Here is a 15,757-nt window from a genome sequence, read left to right as displayed (position 1 = left end):
CTCGTGTGAAGTATTACAGCTAAACCTTCAGCAACCCTATGCCTCGGGTTCAGTTGTTGTTGTTGTTGTTGTTGTTGTTAAGATTTTATTTATTTATTAGAGACAGAGCATGGGGGGGTGGGGAGAGGAAGAAGCAGACTCCCCACTGAGCAGGGAGCTCACCGACTGAGCCGCCCAGGCGCCTCTCGGGTTCAGTTTTTTTTTTAGTAATTTTTTATTATGTTATGTTAGTCACCATACAGTACATCCCTACTTTTTGATGTAAAGTTCCATGATTCACTGTTTGCATATAACACCCAGTGCACCATGCAATACATGCCCTCCTTAATACCCATCACTGGCCTAATCCCAATCCCCCACCCCGCTCCCCTCTGAAGCCCTCAGTTTGTTTCCCAGAGTAACCATGAGAGACTATGCACTCGGGTTCAGTTTTTTAAGCTCTCATTCTACAAATGAGGAATTTGCTCTGGGGGCAGGTAATGACTAGCCCAAGGTCACATAGCAGGGCCTGTGGCCAGGATTCCAATTCAGGCATTCTGCTTCCAGAACCAGCCCTCTTAGCCACAGGCAAGGCTGGCCTCCCAGCAGTGGGACTCTGCCTTAGGCATTACGATCAGAATGAGTGAGCTCGGCTGTCCCATTCAGTCCATCCTCCACCTACCATCGGTGTGACTTCTTCGAGGGGCAGATCTGATCACGACACCAGTGTAACTTCCAGCGATTTCTCATCGCCTACAGGATAAAGTGCAAATCTTGAAGATGGCCCAAAAGGCTTCACTTCTGTCATCTGCCTCTCCATCTACACTGTCTGCCACCTGCCCCCACGCTAGCAGATGCCCAGTTAGCCTGCGCTACTGGATGCTTCCGGACCTTCAGACTTTCTGACCTGATCTTTTTCTCCCCAGCAAGCCTGTGCACATTATTCAGGACCTCTCTCAAACATCTCTGGACCCTTCCCTGACATAAATGGTCTCTCCTCTGCTACCAGTACATAGATTAATCAGAATAAAAATAGCAATCTTTTTTTTTTTTTTTTTTTTTTTTTTTAGCTCTCACATGCAAGACACACAATGCTACACATTTTACATGTTTGGTGGATACAAATCTTGAGCCACAAACACAATTGTGGAAGAATGTAACTGCTTCTTTTTTAGAAACCCACTGTAATTTCTGTTTTGAGACCTCATTGAGCAGAGACAGAAACTTAGTATCCGCTGATTCCCAGTCTCCGGCAGCTCCTGCAGTTGCCGCTGAGCTGTGAGGGCCTCAGGCCGGGGCAGGCAGGTGTGTGTGTTGTAGGCAGGCCCAGGGGAGTTGCCTCTGGCCTCCACGCCACCCCATGCTGGTGTCTGATGTGCAGTTACAGCCACGCTGGGAGGGGGGTGTCTGCAGCCTCCGCAGAGCCGTCTGGCGTCTATGACGTCTTGGCTTTACCGGAAACATTCTGCCTCTCCTGGACCACCCTGGCTGGGATTGGTGGAAGGGTGAGGCTCCCTCCCGCCTAGGTATACCACACAGACATTTCTTGGACTCCTCCTGAGTTCCCAACGACTCTGGGACGAAGCCCGCCCTCCAGACTCTTGCTGGGGGGCCCACATACTCTCTGCTCTCAAATCCCCAAGCCTATCCGGAGCTCCCATCTTGTGCCATGTAGGACTCAGAATTGCCCTAGCTTCTAACTACCCTTCGCTTCTCTCTGACTCGCTTTGCCCTTCTTTGTCAGTTCTAGAAAGCCGTAATGTCTGTTGTGGAGGAAAAACTGGCTCTGACTGAGTATTCTCCCAAATCTTCAGACTTGTGCCTAGATTCCTTTGCTCTAGGAGTTCTGCTGACCCATCCTTTCTTTGGTCAATGAATGGCACCCACTGGGAGGAAAGACAGAACTGTGAGGAGATTCAATAGAAAGAATAAGAACAGTTACTATCTCACTGTTACTCCTGCCCCCGCCCCAGACACACACTCAATAACTTTCTCCTGTTATCGTCACAAAAACCTATGGGAGGTGTAATTATCTTTACTTAGAGGAAAAACTAAGGCTTGGTAAGATCAATTAACCTTGCACACAGCTAGCAAGCTCTGGAATCCAGTCCAAACTCTAGATCACCACACTCTACCATCCTTACCACGTGGCACCGAAATAATTTCTTTAGATGGTTGAGTTTCTGATGAGCACTGTGAAGTCAAGGCTGGGAACTCACCCAACTTGATATCCCCGCAGCCTGACAGTTAGCAGGCACTCAGCAGGCGGTATTTGGATTGAAATGGGTCAAGGAGAAAGGAAGGCAAGGAGAAGGGGGGAAAAGGTCAATGGGAAATTGTATCTTACGGTACTCTAAAACTTCCTGAATGATATTCTGCCAATCAAAATCTAAGCAGAATTACTGGTATTGTCTAAATCATGTCCAGAATAGGACACTCCTTACGTGACACTCAAAGTATTGAAGACATAGAAATTATTTCCTTGTGTCCAGAAAAAAATGGGTGTGATGTTGGGGCACCTGGGTGGCGCAGTAGTTAAGCATCTGCCTCTGCCTTCGGCTCAGGGCGTGATCCCGGCGTTATGGGATCAAGCCCCACATCAGGCTCCTCTGCTGGGAGCCTGCTTCTTCCTCTCCCACTTCCCCTGCTTATGTTCCCTCTCTCGCTGCCTGTCTCTGTCAAATAAATAAATAAAATCTTAAAAAAAAAAAAAAAAAGAAATGGGTGTGATGTCATTGGTGACACGGCAACAGCAGGCGAGGAGCGCACGCATACATGAGCCGTGCAACCGGAACTGGGGACAGCTGTGATCAGCCAATGCAGGCCTCGTTGAGGTTTCTTTACATTCAAGACATTGTCATCCAAGATGCTGGTGGTGTATAAATCTGATAACCTCTAGAATTTCACTCCTTTCTATTAAATATTTGTCTGGAAACTCTTATTATCCCACATTACTTAATCCCTCTGATAACAAAGATCGTGTTTATTAGACTACGCATCTAGGCGAAGGGTGAGGGCCTTAGGCTGAGACATGCAAGTTACCACCCAAGGCAGGTTTGCTGAATCGTTTTCCTTCTTCTTCATAATTGTTTATCTACAGTGTGCCTTATTTTTACAGTTTTTATTATTCGATGTTATTGGGGCGCCTGGCTGGCTCAGTCAGCGGACATGCAACTCTCGATCTCAGGGTTGTTGAGTTGGAGGCCCTGTTGGGGGTAGCGTTTACTTTAAAAAGTTATTTGCTATTATAACACATACTGTAACGCAATAAAACTAAAATAATAAAGTCAACATTTCCCCATGCCACCTCTTTCAGGTAACTTCCGTTAACAGCCTGGTGTATGTTCTTCCTCGTGTGCTTAACATACGTGTTCAGGCCCATCTTCATGGTTATAGGGGTCTGATGCTCCTTTCTCTGTTCTCCGTCCTGCCCTCTGCCTGTCCTTGACCCTGTAGCTATCATCTCTCCTTCTTCCCTCTTCCCTTCTACATCCCTTTTCTCTCTCTTTCTTCTCCCCGTTTTTCATCTTCCACCTCTTCCTCCCTCATTCCTTATTAGCCTTGCAATACCCAGACTCTCAGGAAATTGAGTTTTCACCCTCAAAGTGTGACAGCTCCGTCTAAGCTTGGGGATGGACTTTATTCCTCGGGTTGCCTTGCTGACTTACAAAGCCTCAGCGTGAGACCGTGAGAGCCAAAAGTGGGAAGACATTAAAGACTCAGTTTATCAACGTTAGCTTACTTGGCTGAAATATTTCAGAACTCAGGGTGCTTTTGTTATTATTGAAATCTTTATTGTAAACATTTAATTCAAAGAGTAAGTTACACTTATTGTTTAACAAAGCAAAAGGTAAATTTATGTTTATCTCCTGAGATTTCTCTCCCTGCAGTCCTACTGCCCAGGAATAGTGTAGTATTTCCTTTCAGATGTTTTTCTAGACTTGTGTAAAGCATACTAAATGTTGTATGTAATGTGTATGTGGCTTTGTCACTGACTATATGGAATCTCTGGGTACTACCTATAGGCCAACCTCTTTCCTTGTCGATGTCGCATTATACGCTTCAGAATTAATCTAACCATTTCCAGTATGAGCACTTAGTTGCTTCCAATTTCCAGGATGCAGTTCTAATCTTTCAATCCAGACTTTCCCAAGAGAATGCTGTCCATCCTTGTCTCCTTGGTGACCTGAGGCTGCTGACATGAGTGACTGTTCCTTCATCAGTGACCCCACAACACTGAAAATGTCCTTTGTCTCCTACACGTCCATGAAGCGATCCCTTCGAGGCTCATCTGTTAGTTTTGTTGCTCTGTTCTTTTGGCTTCCATTTAGACCTACGCAGGTTCGATGCGGGATCCCAGATCTGACCCCGTGAGCCGTGCACACCGCCGCCGTGCACACCGCCCACGTAATGGGTGCACTTTCACAGACCTAGTCCTGCCCTCTCTTTTCCTTGGGTTCTGACCTCTGCAAGAAGCTAAGTAGCTTTCCAGGTGACAGTCAGGTTGCATAAAAGCTTTTACTTGAGACCCTAGTCCTAGGGCCCCGAAGAACAGAAAACACAGCAGCGTCCTTGTCAGTATGAGTCAGCTGCCAGCGGGAGATGATGCCTTAAATGAAGAGAGAGGGTGAGGAAGCTGTTAGCTCAGTGGACTTAGGGCTCACTGGACCATTTACAGGAAAGGACTGTGATGGAGGGAAGAGGTGGCTGAGAAGACAAGGAACTGAGAAGCTGGAAGATCTTACAGGATTTTCCCTTCCATGTTACAATCACCACTTCACGAAATAAGTTACTTCTCAGGGTAGGAGTGGTCTTAAATGCACTTACTTATTTTAAATTTCCATTTTAACATCTTATTCACTAGGATAGTTACTTGTTTTTCACATTGTGCGCGGTTAAAAAAATTAAAATATTTATTAAAGTGAATATTACATTAGAAATTATGTCCACATTAAACCTAACTACCTATTTGAGAAGGAAGCACCCCAAACGTTCTCCTAATATTTTCTCTCTGAAGCAAGAATCCATGTTTTTTTTCCTTTCAGATTTTCCACAGTCCATTTTATTATTATTATTATTTTTTTACTTTTTGTTTCAAATTTTTATTTGAATTCTAGTTAGTTAATATCGAGTGTAATATTGGTTTCAGGGGTAGAATTTAGTGATTCATCACTTACATACAACACCCAGTGCTCATCACAACCAGTGCCCTCCTTAATCCCCATCCCCCACCTAGCCCATCCCCCCGCCCCACCTCCCCTCCAGCAACCTTCAGTGTGTTCTCAGCAGTTAAGAGTCTCTTTTGGTTTGCTTACAAGAACTGATGTTTCAAGTATATTCTTTCCTATTGGTGAGTTTTTTTGTATTGACCATTAAATAGTCCCTAGAACTGACTTTCAGTATTCAACAGATATTGACTTGTTTTTCTAAGGTGTCACAGCCAAAACAAGAGTATAGATAAACCAGGGAATTTATTGCGTGGCAGTAGCAAAAGCGAATTGATATTATTATTATTATTATTATTATTATTATTATTATTATTATTTAGCAAAGAGTCTTATGATTCAAATAGTTATAGTGTTCACATTAAAACTTCATTTATTTGGAATTATAGAAAGAATGCCAAGTAGACTTGGTAAAAAGTAATGGTTGACTATTTCTAAGTGAAATTTAAAAATTTTTTGACAGTGGGATCCCTGCCCAGCGTGGAGCCCAACATGGGGCTTGAACTCATGACCCTGAGATCAAGACCTGAGCTGAGATCATGAGTCAGATGCTTAACCGACTGAGCCCCCCAGGTGCCCCTATGTGAAATTTCATTTAGTTTTAAAGTACAAAGTATATTTCAAAACTATACTACTATAATATAGCAAAGAAGCTAAATTTGTGAAAAAAATAAATTCAGAACTCCAATCACATATATAATTTCTATATGTAGTTTCTTTAAAGGTATGATTAATTAAATGTATTAGACTAATTGAAATTAAATAATTCAAAGAATAATTCCTGAATCTGGAATTTAGAGATATATGGAAATAACCCTAAATTTCTTAAGTTTTTTGTTTGAAAAAGATGCTCATTCTCACAGGTTTCTCCTTACTAAGAAGACCTGACAATTGTAGTGGGGAAACAAACTTGTGAATGTATATACAGTAGGAATCAAACCATTTGGAATTGGCGTAGTCAATCTGACGTGATTTTAAATATTTTTAGTTTAGCCTATTTATCTCAAACTGAAATTTGGGCCTAGAGGTTGAAATATTTAAGAGAAATGGGAGGAAATTATTTGGCCTGTGAAAGCACCAAGCTCCTGGATGTGCCACCTCGGCCATGCGTCCTATCACCACCCCTGTTTCTGACTCATGACCCCTCCGCCGTCACCACCTTGGTGGACCTCCTACATGTCACTCTGGTGTGTCTCTAAAGGTCTGCCTTCAGCTCAGGTCATGATCCCAGGGTGCTGGGATCGAGCACTGCTTCAGGCTTCTTGCTCAGTGGGGAGCCTGCTTCTTCTCCCTCTGCCTGCTTGTTCTCTCTCTCTCTCTCTGACAAATAAATATATGAAATCTAAAAAAAAAAAAAGCATTTTTTAAAAGCTTTTTTTCTTGATCAATATATCTATTTTAATCTTTTAAAAAAATGCTTTGGAAACTAGTGTGAAAGCACCATTTCTAGATTTCTGGGTACAGCCTTTTTTTTTTTTTTTTCTTTTTTTCTAAGTAGGCTCCACGTGAGGGGCTTGAACTCATCACCCTGAGACCAAGACCTAAGCCGATTTCAAGAGTCAGATGCTTAACCGACTGAGCTGCCACCCAGGGTCCCCCTGAGTACAGTTTTAATAGGAACTGAAAGGCCGCCTGACTTTACAGAGACCATCTTTACTAATTGTCTTGGGGGCTTAGTCATACATACACTTGATACGTGTAACTCTTCCATGGTCACTTATCAGTTCTGCTTTGGGAAGGAAGGGACACCATTCTGCAGAACTGAGGTGCCAGGTGAGGGAACTTGCCCCTCACTTTTGCAGGGAGACGTCAGCGTCATGTTGTATTGCTACAGAGGTTACTTCATTTCCAGGCTCAGCTTTGATCCCATGAGACAGTGGTTTTCCTTTCATCTACAAATATCTGACAATGCCTCTAAGTTACACATACAGGTCAAAAAATGTTTTTCCAGAATCTGTGGTGCAGTGGAAGCCCAGGGGTTTCTCATCCTGGTGACGGTTTTCACTGGTATAATACAGGCTGTGTGGGAGGTAAGATTTGGGCCCAAAGTATGTTTTAATCACCAATTTACAGTGATATTTCATACAGGAACAGAGGGACCTGTTCCACCCTTATGAGATTTCACCTGACCCTGAGCACCCAGGAAACAAGATAAAGCAGCAGCAGGACTGGTCGTATCTGTTCTGCCCACAGAGCTACTGGCTGTGTCTTCCAACTAATACTTCTTATTTCCTCAGCATGGTGGCAGATGAGGCATGTGCTGTCTATACTGAAGGGCTGACCACTTATTTAAAGCTGAAGTTGTGAACATCACCTTCACCCAAATCTAGATTTCCACAGGACATTAAACACAGGGCGGGCAGCATTAGCCTCCGGGCTTCTACCTGCAGCAACGCGTGTGTGGGTACTCCGTTGATTATGTGGCAGGTGTATGTGTGTTTGTAATACCATGTTGAAGACAAAATCCAGTTTGAAGGGGGAGAATACCTCTTTCGAGGTGGGAATAACGGTTTCAGTAGAGGTTTATTCAGTGGTAAATAAACTGTGGTGGCTAACGCTTCTGCGTTTGGCCAGGTTGTAACAAAGAGAACAGCCAAGTAAAGACAAACGGTGTCAAGTCTCCCCCAACAGAAGCTTCTAGCTCCTACCTAATCAGGCATTCTCTTTTCTGCGTCTTTCTATATATTTACTGCCTTACATATAGAACCTGAAATTTTAACAACAGGGATTCCGTTTGAGTGAGAAGATATAAAACCAATCTCAGACCTTTCTGTTATCTTAATCTCTGGTGATGACATGTGAGAGCAATTAAGAAAGGTACTCAAAGAAAAAAAACACCTTACCTCCATTGAAAAAGGCTGGAAGAGCTTTGGAAGAAAGATGAAACTAAAAGCTCCATACCTTCCTTAAGAATATTAACTGGGCAGCCAGATCACAAGTGCAGAACAAATGCAACTGTGTACATTGTCTGAGACCCAAACTTTCCCAAAGCTGAATCCAGCCTCCCGAGAGAGGTGATCACCTGCCTCTCCTCTAGAGATGATGCTCCTGGAAACAAAAAGGGGCTGGGAAGGGAGGTTTCAACAGCATTAGCCCATCAGCAACAACCTGGATCTCTCCGGTTGACTTATACTGAAAAGAGGACATACGGAGAAAAAGGGTGGTTATTTTCCTTGTAATGTGAGCTTTTATTCCCCCCCGCAAGCTGTGAACTTTTTACCTTGCTTCATTCATGCTTCATTTGATCAATTACTAACTGTATGGGCCCTGAAAAGCGAGCGCGGGCTCCTGAAAGTTGGTATTTTGCTCCTGGACTCCGTTTCATTTCAAAATGGGGCGGGGTGGGGGAGGTTAACCACCGTCCTGACTGTGAGCTGCGAAAGGAGAGACGCGGAGCATGTGTGTCGGTCCCCTTAATACCACGAGGACCGGAGGACTTGGCCTGCGGAGGGGCGAGCGGAGCCCGACTCTTCATTCCCAGAATCCGTTTTCAAACCTTGGGGAGCCTTCTCTGCCATTGAAATGCAAATCCCGTCCTGAGCGCCCGGGCCAATCCGGGAGGCTTCCTGTGGGATTACCTGGTGGCGAGCGCCGAGCGAGCGCGGCCCCTCCGGCGCGGGCCCCGCGGCCGGGAGGCGTGGTCGTGGGGCGCCCCCGCACCCTCCGGGTCCCCGGCGCCGGGATTCGGGCCCCTGCAGCTGCGCGCCCCAGACCCGCCGCGCTGCAGCCGCAGTAGCCGGGGCGCGGCGGCGCCGCCCATTGTTGAGCGCGGCCGAAACCCCCGGCGATGCCCTGCGCCGCCTCCTCGGAGCAGCGGCGAGGTTTGAACTTGGCGTCGGCCTGGAGTCCTGCGCGGCGCGGGAGGCGGCGGCGGCCCCGCGAGCGGCTATGGTGAGTGCGGTGCTCCGGTCCCCTCCCCCTGACCCGCGGCGGGCGCGGTCGGGGCGCACTGCTGCCTTTCGGGGGGGGGTGCCCCGCCGTCTGCTTTCTAAAGAGTGTTTATTTCTGTCCCTTCGGCGGCTGTGGAAAACCCTGTGCGAAGGTCGGTCCCGGGGCGGGCTTTCTCTGCCCGGAGCCGGCCAGGTGGGGGGGTAGGTGGCGCGCTCCGATGGTCTCCTGGCACTCCCGGGCCTTGGCTTTTTTTTTTTTTTTTTTTTAATGGAAGCAGGAACTGCCACTCCAAGAGGAAAATAATTGCAGATTATCGACAGCATGAAAACTTTTCAGAAGAAATGATCTGTGAAATATTTTAATTTTGATAAATTGCTTCGCATGAGGGCCCCTACTGAGTTTAGAACGACTTGCCTTTCGTGATTTTACTGGATTGGTTTCTGTAGGAAAGGTCCCAAATGTGCTTTGAGGGACACGCCTACTCCCCCCCACAACTTGTGCTAGATCTTAAGGCAGGTTTGTTTTTTTTTAAAAGGTGTGTTCTACGGTCCTGTAGCAGAAATTAAATAATGAAAATGAAATTATACCTGAAATTTGTTCTACCCTGAATTGTCAGAGGAATAAAAGTGCTTTGCCAAAGGGTGTGGCAAGGTTTATAAAATTTCAATACAGGGAGCATCCTGGGGCGGGGGTGGGGGTGGGGTACGTCTGTCTCTTTCACTCCCTGATGTATTTTGTCCTTACTTTTTTTTTTTTTTAAATCGTAGTGTTGTGGTGAACCTCTGTGCACGGAGGCTTTTGGGTTGGGCGTGAATGGGCACCAGCATGCATATAATCTCCAAGGAGAGATTGCTGTGAGCTAACGGGGTGCTACAGGAAATCTTAGCACAGAGGCTTCTAAAGATTGTTCTGGGCGTTTTCTGTTTCTAATTACTTAATATTTAAACGCTCGTTATCATTTCCAATTAAAAATGTGTTAGATAAATCCCACCCACAAATAATTTCACCAGAAATTGGTTTACATTTTAATTAATTTTAATGGCTTTTTTTGTCTTAATTTTTTTTCTGATTATGAAAGTATTATATGATCATCTGCAGAAAAGGTGCACCATACAGAACTGAGAAAGAAGTAAATAGTTATTCATAACAGTAACATTTATATTGTATATTAAGGCCTAGTTTTTCATAGAAGCCAAGTCATTCCAAAATTTTGCAGCTATGGACTTTTTTTTTAATTGCTAACAAACTTGGTTTAGGAACTAAAACTAGGAAATGCCAAGGAAATAAACTTGTACTTTAAAAAAGGTTCTAACCAAGAATAACTTCTTCGCATGGTTCATGGAACAGAATTTATTGTGGCAATTTCTCTTGAATCAACTTCCCACATCTGCTCCTGACAAATGGTTTCTGTTTGTGTAGCCGGTTTTGTAAATACATCTCTCTAAAGGCAAAGGGCCCAAACACATCCCTTATCAGTGCTTGTAGCTAGCTAGGCTCATAGAGTTAATATTTTTATTGGTTTCTACATCAGAACTTCTTCACTGTATGCTTGATAAAACCCTGGAGAAGGTTACCAAGGGCCGTTGTGGAGAATTTACTTCCCTGGAGGTTTTAAGAATAGGATAAACATCCATCTGCTTTCGGTGCAGCACTGCCTGGATAAAGGAAGACTGGGCCACCTCTCGAAACCCCAAATGGAGGAATTCTAAGTCTATTTCAGTTTTCAATAACCTGGGACCAAAGGGTAGAAAGATTTCCCCCTAAAGCACCTGAGCCCAGTCAAGCCTTGTTTTGATTTATGTAAAACAAAGATCCTTCTTTGGTAAGAAAGATTCATAATGATCCCTAGGACTTGCCAGTTCTTTTCTATTTATGGATAGAAAATCAACAATGATTTAACTACTTTCTAAGCAGCTGTACGTTGAATATGGTGTAAGTTGTGTGATTCAAAGTAAATGGATGAATCAATTCACAGGAATTACAAATTCTGCCACAGGTGGGGAGGGGTATGTGTGTCCTAAGCCTCTGAACTAAGGATGGTGTCCCTGAGAGCTCTCTCCACTCTGGATCCAACTTTCTTTTCAGTATCCTCTTTTGTGGGTTAAATCTGATTATGTTTTTACATCAACATTACATGTGACTTTTTTCCTCAAAATGTATTCCTGTGTAGCACTTTTGCCCAAACCGAGTATTCCTGTAGCTTCTGTTGGAGGCTGCTCCCCTGGGCCGGCAGGGCTGCCCTATTGCTGGTTTCTTTCAGATGGTCCGGATTTCACGGGCTGCTGCTTCCTCTACCCCTCTGTTTGACAGAAGTATCCTGTAATTCTAACCACTGTGTGACCTCAATTGCAGTGACACCTTCCTCCCTTTCCGTAATGTCACTTGATCAGGAGCAGCCACCACGCTTTCTCCCCAAAGGATCACTGGGAGGGGTTCACTTTCTAGGAAAGGTCATGTTGTAAAGAAAATGGGGAAGTCAAGAGTCTCCGGGCTGGGCAGTTTTTCACTTTGCTTGAATGAGCAGTGCCTCCCCTTCACACCCTTCAGCTTGTCATATTTCTCCGTGCATGCCAAGCATGTTTTCTTATGCTATAGTAACGCCAAAAGAAGGAACAGGAGTCTAACAATGGTCCTTCATTTGTTCAGCAAACATTTACTATGTGGGAGGCAGCCCAGGGAATGGAGATGGGTTCTCTGCCCTCAGGCAACCTGTCCTATAAGAGGAGAAATCAAATGTTAATAAGCTAGTGCTATTCTGAGGGACTATAGGGGTTAAGAAATTAGGTTTATTGTAAGTTAAACATATACCAACCCTATGACCCACTATTCCCCTGCCTAGCTATTTACCCAAGATAGATGAAAACAAATGTCCACAAAAAGACTTGTACAGAATGTTCATAGCAACTTTATTGATAATTGCCAACGACTGGAAACAACCGTGTCCATCAACAAGAAAATGGGTGCACTGCAGTACATCCATACAATGGAATACTACTCAGCAATCAAAAGAATGAACTCCTGATGTACACAACCAGCTGGACGAATCTCAGAAGCATTATATTAAAGAAGCCAGATGCACAAGGATTCATACGCAATTCTATTTACAAAGTACTAGGCCAGGCAAAACTAATCTATGGTAGAGGAGTTAGTGGTTGCCTCTGGGGAATGGAGGGATTGACTGGAAAGACTTAAGAAGAGGTTTTTCTGGAGCAATGGAAAGGTTCTAGGTCTTGTTTTGAGTGGTGGTTGCAGAGTTCTACACAATTATCAAGCTCCATCAAACTGAACACTTAGGACCTATGTATTTTATTGTATGCAAAACATTAGTTCAATTAGAAGAAAAAAAGCATTCTAGAGCTAGATAAGGGTTCTAGAGCTAGACAAGGGAACCCATCCCATCTCTGCCTCTAGGTGTTTATCGCCTCGGGGACATTATTAAATGCCTCTGAACATGCAAGCATTAGACAATAATGAAGCATCTTCTTGGAGTCGTTGTGTGGGTTGAGCTTGATAATGAAAGTACTTAGCTTAGTAAGGACTCAGTAAATGTCAGCTACTAATCCCATGCACTGTGATAAAAATAAGTGTGGTTTTGGTGTTGATAAAATTATTTGTACTTTGTGTAAAAGCCATCTCATTTATTTAAAATTATGAAGGATACTGTAATGTATTAACTGATCTCCTTAGCATTATATGTATCTTCTTTTTAGTAAGTTCTTTTTTTGAGGTTGTAGGGAATTTAAAGTTCTTGCCTACAGCCTACCTTTTCAGAATACCAGTGGGGCTTTTCGCTGCCAGCAGAGGTAAAAAGAGAGGACTCTGTTTTTGAGGACTGATTTAGTGAAATTTGTTGAAGCTGAAGGACCAGACCAGGTTTATAGCTTCCTCTGGGAATCCAAGCGAAAAGGTTACATTTTACACCCTCTTTCTGAAGACGTAGGTGGACGAAAACTCTTGAACTCCGTATCAAATTGATATTGTACTTCTTTTTAAAGGGACAAACTAAGTTGAATTTTCAGTAAGATACCTTGGACGGAGTGGTAAATATGTTAATAGTTTACTTAATCCATTAAGCTTCAATTATTTCAGTTCAACAAAGTGCTCGGGAAAGACAATGTTGTACTTTGCCAACTCCAACAGAGGCATTTTGTTGTTAGGTTGGTGTAATTCACTCAGTAAACATTTATCACACATTTACGGAGACCGTATTAGCCCTGGAACTCAATCATGGCTGATAAGATGTTTTACACTCAAGGGTTCATAGATGCCCTGACTGTAAGTGTGAATGTGTATCCATTTCTCTTGGAACTTTTTTCAGAGCAGAGGGCTCTGTCTTAGGCTAGTCTTATTGGTTTTTTGTTTTTGTTTTTGTTTTAAAGCCTCTTGCTTAAGGAGGAGGTTTAAATCCTGGTCGGGTTTTTTTTGTTTTTGTTTTTGCCATCGGTACTGTTTTCTTAAACAGCAGAGTTACTCGCTAAGGTTTTCATTTATTATCTTCCTAACAATAAGAACAACAAAACCTTCTATATAAAGGCAATTCAGTGTAGTGAAAAGGTCTTACACTGTGGAGACGAGCACGCTACATCTGCATCTGAGCTCTGGTACCTGCCAGTGGTTTAGGGCAAGTTCTTAATTCTTTAAGCCTCAGTTCCCTTATCTATAGAATGGCGATGCTAAGACCTTGAAAGAGGTATTAATACTGTCACACTGAGGCTATTCTAACCATTAAATGACAAAACACATGTAAAAGTAAAAAGCCTGCACCTGGTGGGTGTTAATTTCTGAAATGTATTGAGTACTTGCTAAGAGGGAAGTACTTGCTGAGAGTCTTCTTGTATCTTCTTCACACTCCTGGCAGGTAGGCGCTCTTGTTATCCCCCTTTAGAGATGAGGAAAAACCAAAACCCAAGAGATGAAATAGTTTGCTGAGGGCATGGAGGTGCCAGGGTTGGAACTCCACAGGATCCTGCCGCTCAACTGATGAGTCTCTTGCTTTTCCCTTTTAGGTAAAATTATTTTTAAGATTTAATTACTGCAGTAAGTGGCGTTAGTGCCACCGTTACGGGATGCACGCAAGTGCACACTGGTGATGGAGGAATTAGTTGACCATGGTGGGGTGTTGGGGGGGCGGGCAGGAAGGGCGGTCATGAACGTGTCAGATTCTTTTCCCAGGCCCTCAGAAGTCTGCCTGTCAGTGGCCCTCTCTGAGCCCTGGTTGTTGTGCAAGGTGCTCTGTATTAGTGTTCTCAACACCCAGGCCTCCTTTGCAGTACAGCTAAACAGCCAGAATCTCGGACTTTTTCCTCAACTACCCACATGGTGCCCGGTCTATTTGCAGACCCACCAGAGAAGCTCCCGGCATGCAGAGGAAGTCCCACGGGAGGCAGCAGGCTGCAGCTCGGGGACATGGGGAGGAGTCCCATTGGAAAGTGTTGCTTGCAGGCTCTATTTGAAGGAATGCCATGTGTACCAGTTCTGTCCACCCAAGTGAGCCACATTATCACAGGGCAACATTCTTGGCAGATGAAACTCTTAGGGTTCTGCTCTCTGAAGGGGAAAAAAGAAATCTGGAGGGAAAACCTGCAAGGATCTTTGCTTTCTGGCCGTCCCTGACCCCTTAAGGCTGCTCCTGTGTGTGCAAGCTCCACTCACTTGTCTTGGAGTCTGACTCACAATAGATGTGCATGGCTCAAGTGAGAATTGCGGGACCGTCACTTGAAGTCCCTCTCTGCCTCCTCACCATTGCCTCCAGCCTCTGCCCCTCAACTTTAAGCCCTTTGTGTCGGTTCCCATGGTGACCTCTTCACCGCTAGCAGCTGGAATGCCACAGTGAGAAGAGGCTGCCTCCCCTACTGAGCCAGGTCTGGCTGGGCTGAGGCCACTGGTCTGTCGCTGGATTCCTGACATGGGGTCACAGTCCAGTACCTTCTCTTTGTCATGGGTTCTCTACCTTTCCCAGGCTTGGCAAGTTGGGGTTGCAGCGGGAGGAGAGATGGGGGGTGATGTACCGGGCATTTCTTGCCCTAGGCCTGCCTGGCTGCCCCATGACCCGCCGAGCTCCTGCCTGATGCCATTTCCTTCTGTGTGTTAGTGCTCAGTGGAGGGGGAAGGACCCGCTCTGCCCAGTCAGAGAAAAGTGATCCCTCGCTTCCCCACTTGCTCTCGCTTTGGCTTTTGTTCCCAATACCATGTTTATGGGTTAGTCAACAATAATAAGGCCAGGCTCTGGTCTTGAAAGAATTGGTATCAAAAGCAAGTTTCCATCCAGCCTGGAAGATCAGGCAGGCACTGGAAACTGGGGGTAGCACAGGGACTTGAGCCTCAAGATGAGAACACGGTAGCTACGAATTTGTCTTGAAGCTCTTTCCTGAGATACTCTTGAGAGGCTTAAATTCTTTCTCATTTGGAGTCCAGCTGGCCTAGAGTTAAGATAGGACTTGTAACTACGGGTAGAAATTAAGCAGCCTTGGTAGTGAAGGTAGGAAAGGTAGTTACCAATAGAAACCACCAAAAATCATCACTCCTGAGGAAGACAATAGTGGAAGAATTGTTAGGTTCTTCCTGGGGTAAGGCAACTCTGTTTTCTAGAGACTGTTCAGCCTGCACTAACTGAGCCTTGGGTGACGTGATTGTTGTTGAAGGTGGTTAAGGGCACCCTTCGG

General features: G+C 44.7%; 1 protein-coding gene across 4 annotated transcripts in view; it reads left to right on the top strand.

Annotated features, from left to right (window-relative positions):
• Positions 1-15,757, top strand: part of SHROOM3 (shroom family member 3) — a 304,580-nt gene that overhangs the window by 220,341 nt on the left and 68,482 nt on the right. The window contains exon 1 of one of the 4 annotated variants that reach the window (XM_087864066.1): positions 8,853-9,095. The exons of the other annotated variants lie outside the window; for them this stretch is intronic. The gene's annotated coding sequence lies outside the window, so the exon portion shown is untranslated. Of the gene's footprint in view, positions 1-8,852; positions 9,096-15,757 lie in introns of those variants that run through there. 4 annotated transcript variants of the gene reach the window in all.

This window comes from Ursus americanus, chromosome 8 (assembly GCF_024610735.1).
Source record: "Ursus americanus isolate L20-20 chromosome 8, mUrsAme1.1.p, whole genome shotgun sequence".
Classification (NCBI taxonomy): domain Eukaryota; kingdom Metazoa; phylum Chordata; class Mammalia; order Carnivora; family Ursidae; genus Ursus; species Ursus americanus.
Note: the sequence above shows the minus strand (reverse complement) of the source record. Positions and strands in the feature narration are given on the sequence as shown.